Source organism: Tamandua tetradactyla, chromosome 22 (genome assembly GCF_023851605.1).
Source record: "Tamandua tetradactyla isolate mTamTet1 chromosome 22, mTamTet1.pri, whole genome shotgun sequence".
Lineage (NCBI taxonomy): Eukaryota > Metazoa > Chordata > Mammalia > Pilosa > Myrmecophagidae > Tamandua > Tamandua tetradactyla.
The window spans coordinates 25109023-25123234 of record NC_135348.1 but is presented as its reverse complement, the minus strand read 5'-3'; the positions used below and the strand labels follow the sequence as shown (position 1 = coordinate 25123234).

The window sequence follows — 14212 nt, the reverse complement described above, 5'->3', positions numbered from 1 at the left end:
TAAAAGGAATTATTTCATAAGCCTATAGCCTAGTTGAAATTGCTCCCACATTCACTGCACCAAAGAGGTTTGTTTTTAATCTTGAAAAGCATAGGAATATAACATTTAAATTAGTATTTTACTTGGTAGAACCTGCTTCGAAAAGTTAAGTGTTTTCATAATTCTCTTTTGAACTTTAAGATATACTTTTAAAAATGACCTTCAGCAACAAGCCTATCCCTCTTATAATAATGTACAAATATACTCAGTATTTGAGTGACCACAACGAATCCCATAAAACTGAGTTTCATCTGATATGTGAAGTCCAACAGCTTGAACTGCACCTTTCTGCTAATGTGAATCGGATTTGACCAAAAATAACTGCATTACTAAAATACTATTATCAAAATCTATTGAACATTGGCCAACACTACAATTTTCTCTTCTTATACATTTTGGGGGAAAACATTTGAGATGTTTTTACTTATTTCAAGGATTAAACAACTATATGTATTATAATGCATGGAAAATATCACTTTTCTCATATTGCGGGGTTGTTTTCTTTGTCAGCAAGTAGACATCTGTAATATTCTTTGGCACCTGTCAAAATGTTCAGAGTATCTTATAACAACAGAGCACAGATCTAGGAAAGCTTAGATATCGCTAAGTAAACTGGGCACAGGTGTGGATGCTAAAAATTTTATATAACACAGCCTTCTGATGTGCTGTAGCACCATACAGGCTGCTACTAAAACAGAATGAAACAAACCCAAAGCGCAAATACTCATGAAATGAATCATAAAGTGTGAAAACAGAAGTTTAAAGCTATGGCATCAGGTACAATTTCTGACAAATTCCTTGGCCTGACCTATATTTCTTCATACACTCTCATTGGTTTAGAGAATGCTGAACATAAAAATAATGCATTATATGTGAACAGAAACCAATTTCAAAATATTTTATATTTTATAATGTTAATTCTTCTCACACTTTAAAACATACTTTCTAAACTTTCAAAGTAAGTACTTACTATTCCTCTCAGATAAGGAGTTCTAATAAAGTCCAATTTATTTTTTCAGTTCCAAAGTTAATGCCACATGAACCCTAGGAGGTTGCTGCTGACATCTAGTGGCAATATTTTTTTAAAGCCAAGTGCATTATAATAGAAAAGAAAAAGGACAAACATACAAATAAACATGTGTGCACTTGCAAATTCTAGTGGACAGCTCATGTTACAAATGATTTGTTACTGCCCAGACTGACTTGATTTTCCCTTCCAAAGACATGCTTGTACTGCAAAACTGAAGAAATGGAAACAAATGCATCTACCAAAGCCTTACAGGAACCAATTCCTGCAAAATACTTTGTCCTGTACTAGCAGACCCAATCCCCAAGGCCTTGCGCCAAGCACAATAGACATAATTCCACCTCAATCCCCCGAATCATAATACCCCTACCCAGACTTCAACACCGACCCTGTTGATACTTTTAGGATCATAGAATAGAGAGTCCACTGCAGACAGAAATAACATATTTCACAATAACATACACACACATACAAAATGGCCACAAAATCCCTAGGTATTAGATTGAACAACTATTGATGACATGAAATGGCGACCAGGAATGGCTTTAATAGCTTCTAACCACCCATGTGACTGATGATGTACAGAAGAACATGGAAGAAATAGAAATTTTTTATGAAAAATTATAGGGAACTACAGATACCTTCTACCAGCATGCAAAGGGATATTGTGGGCTTCTGTATATGTGTATATTTTAATTGTGTGTGTGTGTGTGTGTGTGTGTGTGTATGTGTAGAACAAGAGAGAGAATCTCCAGTTCTTCATGTACCTCATTTTCCCTAGAACATTTGTGAATATAGTAGTGAGGCAGGCTGGAACAGGAGAGAGGGGAGAGAAGATACCATGAAAGAGCTCTTGAGCAAGGACCTTTAATCAAACTCAAGAGGGTCTGGCTTAGGCTACTCACTTTGGCAAAATACCCAGTGGCAGCTGGACCTGACCAAATGTACTACATATCACCAGGCACCATCTTGGAGAGAAAGGAGGGTAGGAGGAAGAGTACTGAACAAGGAAGGTGGAAGAGAAGTAAGTAAAGCTAAGCAATAAAAGCAGATGGTCCCAACATCGAGGGGTCTCTCGTCTCTCATGCCTCTGTCTTTGCAAGAGTGCACACATCTACTCTCACATGTCCACTCATACGGAAGAAAAATCAATAAATTTTCTACCTCTTACTCTATACTATGCTGTGCCCTTGAATTCTTTCTCGTGGCATGACCAAGAACCAGCAACAATAGGCAAACATTGTATGGATGGGTAGATAAAGGAATGAATGAATGAGATGACAAATTATACCTTTATTTTTATTGATTCTGAGTTACGATAAGCAATCAGCAGTGTTTTAGTAGGCAATGTTTTGTTCTTAGGTAGAAATGCTTTTGTTGCAGAGTTCAGGTTAGATTTCTCTCCAGTGACATTTTGTGCTAAGTGGTATGAAGCCAATGGGTGATAGAATTAGGCAATATCCAGTAAGTAAAAAGAATGTGTTTCAACTGTGGCTTTAAAACTTAAATTATTTGAATTTGGATTTGATCCTCCTTGAAAAGATATGTTAAAGAGAGAGTGGGCTTTCAAGTTAATCCTAACATAGTTAAATCATAAGTCTGATAGTACAAAGATACTTTTTTAGTCTTTTAAATATTCTTTCTATAGGAATTTTGGGGGTTACAGGAGCTCATTCATTTAGTTTGTCTATTTTGCTCACCAGTGGGAGTGAAAATGGATGCAGAAAGGTCTTCCTGCTCTCAGGGAGTTTATAATCATATTGAAGAATAAAAATACTCTGTGTGTATCTTTATATGTAATAAAAATTAGATTATATATAATTATATATCTCTATACATATATAGACACATACGTATAAGATCTATCATACAGCAATATGATATAATTAATAACAGTGTGCCATTTACTATACCTATGTGCTTTTCTGAGAGAACATAGGCTAAGAGAAAGAGAAAGCTACAGTATGCCAAGGGTCTCAGAAGACTTCTAAAAGGAAAGTTTTAAGATTATAGGCTTTGAATAAGGTGGGTATTCACAGTGGAGGAATCAGCTTCAGCAGAGATAAAAATGTTTAGGCTAAGCAGTGAAGTAAGAGAGAAACAACTGAGGTAAGAGACATGGGTGGGGAATCCATGGAGAACTTGATTATTAGCAGGAGCCAATTTTAGACAATGCTATTTGTCTAAAAGCTATAGCCTTAGAAGCTTTTAAAAAAGTTTTAAAGAGACAAAGTATCCCACAGAATTTAATACTCAGAAGAGTAAAGAAGCCCAAGAACTTTTGCAAATGACAAAAATCATAAAAGCTGGAAAAGGTGATTTCTTAAAAAAATTAGCCTAATACCTCCTTCTCATGTAAATTCTCTTTAAAGATTACTATTTAATCACTTCTGCATGAAATTTATTGAATAATTTATTCTCTGACTTGCAGTTGAAATACTTTTTGACAGCATGTTCACCTGATGTTATAATTATAGTCTTTTAAAACATTAGTATTTATCAGAAGTGGAATCTAATTCAGGTATTGTGACCACTGCTGCTCACTTTTCATGTATGTCATCAAAGTATTTCTAACTCTTGCTTAAATTTATGGTCATTAAATTATTATTCTCTCAGGCTTTGATGCTTTGCTTTTCCTTGCTATTATTATAATTGGTATAGGATAAATAATATAAAATATTATTTATAGTAAGCTTTTAAAATATCACAAGACTGTTATCCTTTAAAATCTTACCATTTATTACATCTGCAGAATTATCTACAGCCAATGAGAGCTCACAGTGAAAGCACTCTCTAAACAACATATTTATAACCTATTTCTTAATGTGGTTGAACATAAGTAATAACACCATATACTAGCTTTATGTCCCAGTATATTTTCTGTTCTCAAAATTGTGCCTATAGTAAGTCTATATTTTTACCTAGAATATATAAAACAATTTCTGAGTCCTTAATACCCCATTTAATTTCCTACAGAAGTTAAATATGTGTGAGAATAAAATTTAATATTCTTTCATAAGTAAAAATAAATTATAACCATGAAATTTTCCCAACTGAAATTCAATCTATTTCTATAATATATAAACCTATGTAAAATTTAAACATACTCAGAGTCTGCAAGTAGTTTTGTACTCCATCCACAAACTTTTTGTGTCACAGAAGGATGTTTTGACCTGACAAGATAGATAGATAGATAGATAGATAGATAGATAGATAGATAGATAGATAGATAGATAGATAGATAGATAGATGGATGGATAGATAGATGGATAGATAGATAGAGTTGGCTCTATTTTTGATGATCAAGTGACAATATTAAGAATATTGTGACGAAAGAACCAGTAACCTCATGGAATAAAACACTACATGAAAAGGTATTTAAATTCCCTTTTTATAAGTCAGTGTAGAACTTATAAAAGTATCTATATCTGCACACACAATAGTGCCTGATAACCGAACAGATTGGTTTTTGAGCCCCATGCTATAGTTCATCCCATGAAAATGAGTGTGGTAGGTGTCAAGTACAATTGAGAAAAGCTGGAAAGTCCCATTTGTTTAAAAATAGCAGCTTCACTGGCATGTATTCAACTTCCACTATTTAAACATTGAATAAATGCACATACTCTATTTGAGATAGGAGAGGCAGAGCATCAATTAGCACTGTTTGTCTTACTAACAATTAATTGCAAACACTGCTACTTCAACAAGCTAAAGGACTATCCTAGAGAGATGATGAAATGGACATCGTTTCTTTTGGTCATATAAATTCTCTCTACATCCTGCTTTCACCCTCCCGGCAAATGCACCTATCATAGATCATAGCCCCTTTGAGAGTATTTATCAGACAAAAGTGCTTGGACTCTGGCAATATACAGGATGCTTCTTTCATTCTCATGTTAAGAAGAAAATTACTCTGGACACACAGACGCTGGACATTTTACCATGTTAATGGAAATTACGCTTCCCCACCCTAATTCTGTATTTATTACAGGCAGTTTAAAATAAGTTTATCCATATTTTAAATGAATAAAACGAAAGCCTAATAAATTGAATACGTATATGCATATGAATATCTCTGGGGAAAATCAACATACCGATATATCCCAGATATTCTTTGCTCCTTTAATTTTTTATTTTCATGCTAAAGGATTATTGGCACACCTCATTGGCTCCATTTCTTTCAAAGCTTCTCTCTTCCACTCTTTACTAAGTCATCTTCCACTGATTATTTTTCTTCTCAACCAGCACTTTTTTCCACTATTTTTTTTTGTATGGACAGGTACCGGAAATCAAACCCAGGTCTCTGGCATAGCAGGCAAGAACTCTGCCACTGTGCCACCATCACACTGCCCTCAACAAGCACTTTTCCACCCTTAATCTCCCTGTGTCTATAGCACATAGTTCAACTCCAACCTCTTCCTCATATTGTCTAGATATAAGCTCTCTTTTAACATCCCTCTTTTTGTAGTCACAACTAATAATTTCATGCAAAAGGCAACCCTCAATTGACTTCAGTAATCATTGAATATATTTTATGGTATAAACTAATATTTTCATACAGATAAACTTTGGATGGAGTTATTACAGTACAAAATCCCCTTTAGAGGAATGGAACTTGTTTCTTAATGGGTTAACACCTCTTTTGAAGAAATAACTAAAAGCCAGAAATAAACAGATAGACCACAATTTTTAATCCAATCTAACAATTTTACATTTTCACTCAGCTACAAATCAATATTCAGAAACAAATTTCCTGCTGATGTCCATTAAATTTAAATGCTAACTTTGTTCCAGCACTAAATTGTTTTCAGGAATTTCCACAATTAGTCAAAAATAAAGCCCAGTCATTTAAAATCAGTGTGCAGCCTAACATTAACACTTCAATATATGTATATATTGTACATGTACATGTACAGTGACATGTACAGCGACATCATATCTTCACAGCTACAAAGTAGACAGAACTCAATATCAGCTTTAGTTCCCTTGACAATTTTAACCTGTCAGAAACTTATTTTGTAAAAGTATCTTTTAATATAGTAGCTTTATTTAAAAAACACACATACATTGCATATCTGGATCTAAACTCACACTTTCTTTACATGCGTATTTCATTTGAATATTTGCATGAGTTTTTATATTCTTAGGACATTTGTAAGTAAATCACAAATGATTAGAAGTTTAACAACTAAATATGCAATCTTTTGAGAATAATCAGTCATGTTATTCAACAACTAGATGATATAATTTTATCTCTCCAGAGAAAATACATGGTGTCCTCACCATGTATTTGTATTCATGAAGGGTGTCTTCATAAAACCCTGGTGAAGTGTCTATAAATTCATTTTGAAAAATATTTCATATTGAAAACAATGTGCAAATCTATCTGAATAATGCTTAAATACAAGAAAAATCTCATTACTGTACCCTAACAGAGCCTAATTCTTTTATTGTCTATCATGTATAAATATGATACCCCAATTTAAGTTTTTTTCAGTCAAAAAGAATACAATCTTTTCTAGTCAAGATCCTGTTCACATATTAACATAAATTTAAAAAGCGGTATCAGAAAATTGGCCACAATCCACAATGCTTTGATAAACTATTATATATTAAAGCATTTATTATTGAATTCACAAATATGGTAATCATCATAAATCCTTCCCTTTATTTTTTAAAAACGGATTCGCTTTTTTGTTGGGTCATTCAATATCTAAAACCAGTTATCAAGAAAAGTCCCCTAATTCAATGTAGCAGAGTTAAACTGACTGAAAAAAAAAATCAATTCGGAACAAGCATTACCTTGGCCTGATTTTTCATAAAAGACAGACAATTTCTTGCCAGGTAACACCATTTCCTTGGGTTCTGTGGGTAAAGAGAAAAGATATTAATAGAAAGAAACCTTCTTTATATTCTTTAAATGCTTTTTAAGAAAAGAAGCATCATTAGTAATAAAGGTGAGAGAAGAAAATCATTTGACAAAATATTCCACTCCATTCAGCAACTGCATTGTGAACAAGTTGCTTTAAATGCCACATTCCCCAAAGGTTCTCTCTCCCCTGCAGCTGAGAACATGGCTGGCTGTGGCATTAACCCTGTTTTCTTTGTCTTTCCCTTTTCTTGCACAGGAACAAGAAAGACATTAGCTGCCATGATTCCAAAAGATAAGACGAAGGTTACGTTGAGATAGAACATTTACTTGGATTACAACTGACTACAATGGAATTGGCAATTATATAAATTTACTTTCCTCCCCCCACCAGTGACTATGGGTTTTAAAATATTCATGAAAATTTGGGTGTTTTTCTATCTTTCCAAAAAGTGATAAAATAAGATATTGTGGGATGACTTCTTGTAAATAATTGTAGATTACTCTCCTTATGAGATGCAATTTCAGAGCTTTTCTATGCTGCAAGGAGGAGGAAAGTACTTTACAGAAGTCAGACGTTATGAAAATATATCTTATGCCCTTCCTTAGCATATAACAATCCTGAGGAGTAGCCCATAAAAGATTTTATTGCATCATTATCTGAATGTTCAGATTGGGGGATAAGAAATTCAAGTCTGAACAGTAGCTTTCCAGAAAGGACTATCACATAGGTAAAAATCTTAAAGTCACCTCTTAAAAAAGTTATTTGACCAAAGAAGTGGTTACTGTTAGAAACATCAATTAATTGACTATAGCAGTTGCTAGGAGGATAGTCATATAACTGCAAACCCTCCATCTTACCACACTTTACTGCATCATTCCGGACAAATAAATTAAATTCTATAAGCCTTCATTTTTCATCTGCAGTATGGGAATGATAATTCCTTCTACTTCGCAGGGCTGATATGATAATTAAACTAGACACACACACACACACATATATATACATAAAATGGACAAAGCACAATACCAGCTAAGCACTAATGAATGTTAACTAGTATAACTATCAGTACTATTATTATTACCATTTTTAACATTGTTCTCCTGGTTAAAAAAAAAAATTTTTGCTCCCTCATTGACAATCACTGTCCTAGTGAGCCGCATGGTAAAATCATTACATCGTATCATATCGGACTTCGTCTATTTATCAGTCAAACTCTGCAATGACAAATAAATAAAATTATTTGAGGTTTATCAGCAGCTGGGGGAAGCAAGTGAATAGTATTTAAGGCAAGAGCAGTAAGCTATCAACCACTCTGCTCACTGGTTCCCCTTGATTTCGCTGAGGACTTTTAGCTTGAAGAAGCCCTCCAAGAAATTGTGACACACTTCAAGTTTCACTTAAAGGAATTGGTCCTTATCTATATTTGGGTATATGCAATCTAGTTCACTCAACATCTGTTGAGCCCCTTCTGCAAACCAGGGTCTGTGACAGATCTTAGAGAAACCAAAATGAATAACACTAACCCATGCAAAAAGAGCGGTTTAGTGTACGAAATAGATCTGCAAACAATTCTTTCACATTATGGGTGAAATGGTAAAAAATCATCATTAAACAATGCAAAGTATGTTGAAGTAAGAGAGTAGAAAAGCATATTCTGTAAGTAGAATGGATGAATTAAAAAATATATCAATCATAATAAGTGAACTTGCGCAGAGTAACTGACTATCAGTGTTGCGTGATCTAAGAAAATTTCACAAGAGAGAGCATTTTGAAAGATTAAAAAATTCTGGCAGGCAGGTATGTGAGGCATGTCTTTCTAGGGAGAGGACACAGAGCATACAAAGAATTGGAAGCAGGAAAAGGCACGGAGACCCAGATTAACCTAAGGGTTGGCCAGACTTAATCCTGGTGCCTCTTCTCAACCTCTCATTAACAGATGTCAGAGAAGATAAACACTGGTCACAGCACTGAGAAGAAAATCATAGAAAATAAAGAGACATTTCTAGGAGTTGCATCCCTGATAGGGATAGTTTGCCAAACACAGTTTTGGACTCATCTCTTCATACTGTCTATTTTGCAAGAGTACAGTATATATTACTACAAATAAAAAAGCTAGGAAAGGACTTTCACACACACCAACAACAGTCCCTAGCTTCAGGGTACAGACCCAAATCTGTAAGACATCTTTTATTATGGACCCAGACTCTGATCACTCAGACCTTTAAAAGAAAAGAAAAAAATCTTAGTTACTTTATATTACCAAAAACATTTTAAATTCAGAATTTAGAATACCCAGCTGCATTTAAAAAGCTGGGCTTTTCAAAAGGTAGTGAAGAGGAATATGCTGGTTCTGTATTTTGCCCTTACATCCTTCTTCCCCAGCTAGTTAACTTTGGTTCCTGATGCCTGTGGAATATGGGAGGGGAGTAATAGAGGGAAGGTAGGGGAAAGAAGTGGTAAAGGGAAAAGGAAAGTATTTACTCTCTGGGTGCTGAGCTAATTTGGTCCATTGTCTGGGGTTGGTATGTGTTTAAAACTCTGAACGCACTTCTCAGTTCTACAGCCATCCCTTCTCTTCAATCACTGGGGACTTTTCATCTATACTTTCATCTTTACTTCACTTGAGTGAGGCATACTGTCTCACTTTATCATTTACTACTTCCAACAATCTCAGGCGGTGGTGCTTCAGCTTCTATCTGTTGAGATCAGTTCATCCCGAAGCAGCCTTAAGGGATGGGACTTAAGACAACCTCACGACAGCTCTCTCACTGTCATGGCCCACATCTGTTCCATAGGAAACTCTCCAAAAAACCCTGGGAATGAAGGCTAATACCAATTCAGCACTTCTTCGTTGCTCAATATACGCTGCTCATGAGCTCATCTCTTGGTTTCATGGAAACTGGTTCACTGGATCCACCCTCACTCCTAAACTGCAGGGGACACATATTCAACTCTCCACTGAGTCTCCGTGGAGCCCATCTCAGTGTTGAGATAGGGAAGCACCTCAATGAACCCTTTCGAATTAAGAATGTAGGAGCTACCTAATCAGATCTCATGCTCCTTGAAAGAAATTCCTCCAAGGTGCTCTATTTCCCAAATTACTTTGGTGTCTGATGGCTTATTGGCTTAAAGGGCAAAATAGTTCTGATTTTACACTCTGTTACATTAGGTTTTCACAATTTGAGCTTTAAGAGATCCATGGAAGAAGTAGTTAAAAATTGCATAATTTGTTTATTGACTACACTATTCTTTTGTTTACATTTTCTGAACATTCCGTGGATTTACATTATTCTTCAACACAACTGCCTTAGTCAATCAGAAGTCTAATATCTTCCACATTACTTACCATTCTCCATATCTATTCCTTTTGGTTGTGGTTCAAGCCTTACTTTTCAGTACTTTCCAAAGTTATCACTCTGTCAAAGCTTTAATGCCAATGTCTCCATGAAGTGACCCCAAAGTACTTTGGACTCTGCTGGTTTTATCATTCACTGACCTTGAGCAGCAACTACAGTCAATGTCTATAATTTATGTGGCCTTCTAGAGTTGGCTTGTGCTGTCTTGTCTTCCCAACTATATTTCAAGTTCCTTAAGGACAATTTTTTAAATCTTGGGCTTCCCATTTTTTCCTTTCGGTGCTTAATTCAAGGCTGAACACATAGGATAGAAGTTCCTAGTAAGTAGCTACCCAATTGAAATCTATTGAGCATCTACTAACATTGATAAGATAGAACTGACTTACATGGCATAAATATCTTCCCATGCCTTATGACAAAATTTCATGACAATTTCTTATTGTAGTCATATAAAATTTAACAACATTTGAACAAATTCCTATGCCAGACAAGAAAAGGGTGGAAGACAAAAAAAATATGAGGGCGATGGTATGCTATCATCTAACATGGATGATATTTTTTGGAATATATCCAAATGCAACACTTTTATATTTCTGTGTTTGAACTTGCTTTTGTGCCATGGGTATCCACTTACCTCTAGGAGGATTAGGATTGTTATAGGACAAATAAAATAAGAAGGAGGGAGTCATGATTTTAGTAAGCAGAAAGAATTCTGAATCCATGGCAAGAAGGTTGTCTTGAATATCTGGCTTCATTTATAGAGGAAAGGCTTTTTAAAAATATAATCTTAGCTACCACTACCATAGTAGAAGCCAGACAAGAGAACTAGATCATATTTATGATGTCAAGAGTGGGAAAGACAAAACATCATGCAAAAGACATGAAAAACTACTCTCTAACCCAATGGATTGTTTGAAGAAGACAGGTGGACGAGGAAGAAGTCAAACATAAAGTCCTCATTTTCCTTCTAAATTAATCCCCACATTAAGTGGTAAGGAGGTTCTAGGAACATTAGGACTAGCCCTCTGTGTTTCAGAGCATAGAGTAAAGAGCATTCAAACTTCTCAGAGAAAACTACCATCCAGCATTTCACATGACATGGGAGCAATTAAGAGGTGTTAGAGGATGGAAGCATCTAAACAGGTGAACATGAGACAAAATTCCATTTTCCCCACAACCAAAGAGTGGTGTCCAGGAGAGTTAAAAGTTCTCAATTGCCCTCAGTAGGAGGCATGGAAATGCTAATTGGGTTTGGTCCCACCTACTATGCTCCATCTTCACCATGAGAATAATGAGGTCTACGCCCCCTCAATGCCATCCAGGAAAGAGTAGAAGAAAGGGAGAAAATTTTAAAGCATGTGTATTTACCCAAAAGTTGTCTGTTATCCACCCTGATGAAAGGAACTTAAAAACTTGCTAGTCCAATATTATATTTTTACAGACGAGAAAACTAAAGAACAGAGTAGTAAACCCTTTTACTTAAAGGGATCATGGAAATGAAGACAGAGAGGAGGAAATACTGTCAATTTTTCCAGCATCTACATAATTGCTAATGTACTACCCCACACTTTATCTACAGCCCAGTTTTTCTTTTTACTATAAATGTAAGTTAATATTATTTAAAATGCCAATTTAAGTTTTAAATAAAAATACCAATAAAGATAGCAATTTTAAATGCATTTCATTTAATGAATAATGAAACGCATTTAAAATTAAAATAATGATCCAGACATTCTTAGGTTTATGCTCTTAGAATTAATAAGAGAAATTATTATAACTAATAAGTAACTTTAGCAAGGTTATTGAATATGAGATCATTGTACAAAAATCAATTGTACTTTCATGTAACAACAAAAATAGACATTATAGCATTTAAAATAGGATCAAACATCAAATAGCCATCTAACAAAAGATGAATATGACCACTACACCAAAAATCTACAAAACATTATTTAGGGAAAATAAAATAAACAAATAAATGGTGAGAGATATATCACATTCATAAACTGGAAGATTCAAGGTTATGGGTGTCAATTGTTCCCAAATTGATCCATGTACTTAGTGCAATGACAATGGAAATCCCAGTAGTCTTTTTTATAAAAAATTGACAAGTTGAAATGCATGCAGAAATGCAAAAGGCTGAGATTAGCCAAGGCAATACTGAAGAACAGAGATGCTAAACTATCAGATATGAAAACTTATTCTACAACTTTTGTAATTGCCAGTATGGTATTGGTGCAAAGATAGATAAATAGATATAAGGTGAAAATAGAGGGTCCAGAACAAATGCACACAAATTATGACAACTAATTATACAAATAAATTATGGCAAGTTTGACAATGTAGAGCAACAGGGAAAGGCAATCCCTTTATGAAATGGTAGGAATGAATTGTATGTAAATCCACTTGGGAAAAAGTGAATTGTGACTCCTACATATACAAAAAGCAGTTCCAGAGGTGTATATCTAAATAAAATAATAAAGCTAAAATAATATAGCTGCTAGAAGAAAACATAACAGAATGTCTTTCCCTTTGGAGTAGACAATGCCTTCTTAAACAGCACATAAGAAGTGGAACCATAAAGGAAAAAATAAAAGATAAATTTGACTGCATTTAAATCAAGACATCTTTTCATTAGACATCAAGTACAGAAAGAAAGAGCAAGCTACAAAGCACAAGAAGATATTGCAATATATACATCAGATAATTAATTATATTTAAATTATATAAAATACTTTTCTATAAATAAGAAAAAAAGACAACTCAATAGAAAAATGGGCAAAAGACATAAATAGAAATGTCACAAAATAGGGCATCCAAATTTTCAATAAACATCTCAAAAGTTCCTCAACTTTAATAGTCCTTTGTAAATTCAAAATAAAGTCACAATTAAATACTTATATACAGACAAATAGAGCTAAAATTTAAAAAGACAGATAATGCCAAATATTGGCAACAATGTGGGGCAATGGTGCTATCATGATCTGCTGGTAGGGGTGGAAATCAGTGCAACTATTTTGGAAAACACTTTGGTAGTATCTAAGCTTTTAGAAGGTAAATACATGCATACTCTATGATTAGGCAATTCCACTCTCAGGTTTACAGCCATTAGAAAGGCATACTGCAATTGCCAAAAAGTATGCACAAAAATGTGCATATAGTCCTATTTACAGCGTTCGTAAACTGTAAACACTTCAAGTGTTCATTAACAGTGGAACTGATTAAGAAACTAAGATATGTTCATATAATGAAATGTTATGCCTCAATGAGAATGAATAAACTACAGTTAAATGAACAACATGGATGAATATCACAAACACTATTGAAGGAAAGAAACCAAATGCCACAGCAGTACATACTATATAATAGTATTTATGTAAAATTCAAGGGAAAAAAAGTAAAACTAATCTATGGTGTTAGAAGTCAGGATAGCACTCTTATGAGGTGCATAGTGACAGAAAGAGGACATGAGGAGAGCTACTAATCTTTTTTGATTTGGCTGCTGATACATTGGGTATGTTCACTTTGCAAAAATTTATCAAGTCACACCTTAAGCTGTGTTCACGTTTCCATATGCACGTTATTCTTTAAAAAAGTTAATTTCTTAAAAAGTGACATTGGGACCCCAACCCATCTGTCAGGACCCCCTGTTAAAAGGGGACAAATAAATTTTTCTCCCAAGTTTAAAGTTAGTCAAGAAGAAATAATAGGGCAGATTTCAATCTGCAGATGTTTCTCAGCAGCATCTGCAGATATGGTAATGGAAGAACTACCCTGTCAGAATACCATCCCAGAGACAGAACCTAAAGATCTTTCCTAAAACACAAGCCATTCTCCATATTTTAAAATTTGTTACATCCCTCTTAAATTACTTATTCATTGTTTTGCTTAATAAAAGAGGGTATCTAGCACAAAGT

General features: G+C 34.4%; 1 protein-coding gene across 7 annotated transcripts in view; it reads right to left on the bottom strand.

Annotated features, from left to right (window-relative positions):
• Window positions 1–14212, bottom strand: part of INPP4B (inositol polyphosphate-4-phosphatase type II B) — a 934219-nt gene that overhangs the window by 656851 nt on the left and 263156 nt on the right. For all 7 annotated transcript variants that reach the window (XM_077139955.1, XM_077139941.1, XM_077139945.1 and 4 more), the window contains one exon: window positions 6869–6931. The gene's annotated coding sequence lies outside the window, so the exon portion shown is untranslated. The remainder of the gene's footprint in view (window positions 1–6868; window positions 6932–14212) is intronic.